At 41.3% G+C, this 1,483-nt stretch overlaps 1 non-coding gene across 1 annotated transcript; it reads right to left on the bottom strand.

Moving 5' to 3' along the window:
* Window positions 1–1,093: 1,093 nt before the first annotated feature.
* trnat-cgu (transfer RNA threonine (anticodon CGU)) lies at window positions 1,094–1,165 on the bottom strand. Its single transcript has one exon. It is a non-coding gene; the product is annotated as a tRNA-Thr (tRNA).
* Between the last annotated feature and the right edge of the window lie 318 nt (window positions 1,166–1,483).

Here is a 1,483-nt window from a genome sequence, read left to right as displayed (position 1 = left end):
TAGGCTTTAACACTCTCACACATTCCCCGGACGCACAGAAGAGTGCTAACGCTCTGACATCGAATACCCTTGAGCTGCGATTGATCCCAGCCATATTCTTACAAACACACACACACACACACACACACACACACACACACAGCCTGAGAGTGCAGGTGGGCGATGGACATCTGGCTCTGCTACTAAAGTGCCACTGTGAGCTGACCCAATCATTTCTTAATTTTAAGTCTGTTTACCGTGATGGTGACAGACTGACTCTCAGTTCACTGTGCTTACACACCTCACAGCTACAGTTTGCAGTTCATTTACTGAGTGAATTTATTTGGTGTAATTAGGTGGTACGTGGATACATTTTTTTCCACATCGTTATATTATTGTCAAAAGGTGTAATTATCATAAACAAGAGAAGCACAGCGGAGAGGAGTGGCAACCTAGTCAGTATATCAGTTGGTCTTGTTGGCACTAAAACTGAAAAATGAAGATCAGATTACGTTTAAACTCTCGCGTCCTGCACCACCTTCACTGTCACTGGCATATAGAGGAAAGAAAGAAAAGTGGCTGTAATCAATATTTTTATAATAACATTGGATCAAGTGACTGTGAAATATAAAGAGGGTCCCTTGCAGTGCAGACCCAGAGATAATTATTGCCCCACTCTGCAGTTCCCCTCAGCTCTACGAAGCTGAAACTTTCCGACTGTTTTGGTTCACTTACTGTCACTCTCACAGCGTAATTTACCAGGCAGGTTTTTCCAAAAAAGAAAGCTCTAATAATGTTAGCAACTGGAGTGAAGTATTTAGCAGCTAGAGGGTCACATATGGTTCTCAGGAGTTGGTAGAGACCAAAAACTGAGATAAAAGATGCGCGTATATTGGCAGTTAAATTCATCAGGTGGACAGAACAATGACTCTCAATGAATGTTAAATAGGCAAAATGGTTGCACAACTGTAAAACCAAAAAAAAAAACAATAACAGGGAATGTGGTTATTCAAGCTAAATCACAATCAAGTGAATACCCTGTGCCTCATAATACTTTCCAAGCATGTAGGAGAACCTACAGCGTCCACAGAACTCCACTGTGGGCTACTGACATAGGCATGGATGGGGGTTGAACCCATGATCTTTGGTTTACGAGACCAACGCCTTTCCACTTGGCCACCATGCCACTGTTATGAGCAAATGTATAGATATAAAGGGCTCATTTAAGGATAAAAAAAAACACTGCTTCTTCTTTTCAGTTGATGATACACTAATGAAAACATAGTTATGAATATGAGAGACCCATAAAACACACTGACACACTGGACCTTTAAATTGGGGGTCTGTGAGGGGACAAAAAACGGTCTTTAACTGGTCAGACTTGCTACTTCCCGCAGTGATAGTGAACATTGGCATTTGGTGTAAATCATGAGAAAATGAAATATCCAATAGGGAAATAATTCCTGGGATACTGGGCTGTATCTGTAAAATGGCTCTTTGTAAG

The sequence above is a fragment of the Larimichthys crocea genome, chromosome VII (genome assembly GCF_000972845.2).
Source record: "Larimichthys crocea isolate SSNF chromosome VII, L_crocea_2.0, whole genome shotgun sequence".
Classification (NCBI taxonomy): Eukaryota; Metazoa; Chordata; class Actinopteri; family Sciaenidae; genus Larimichthys; species Larimichthys crocea.
This window is presented reverse-complemented; position numbering and strand designations above follow the sequence as displayed.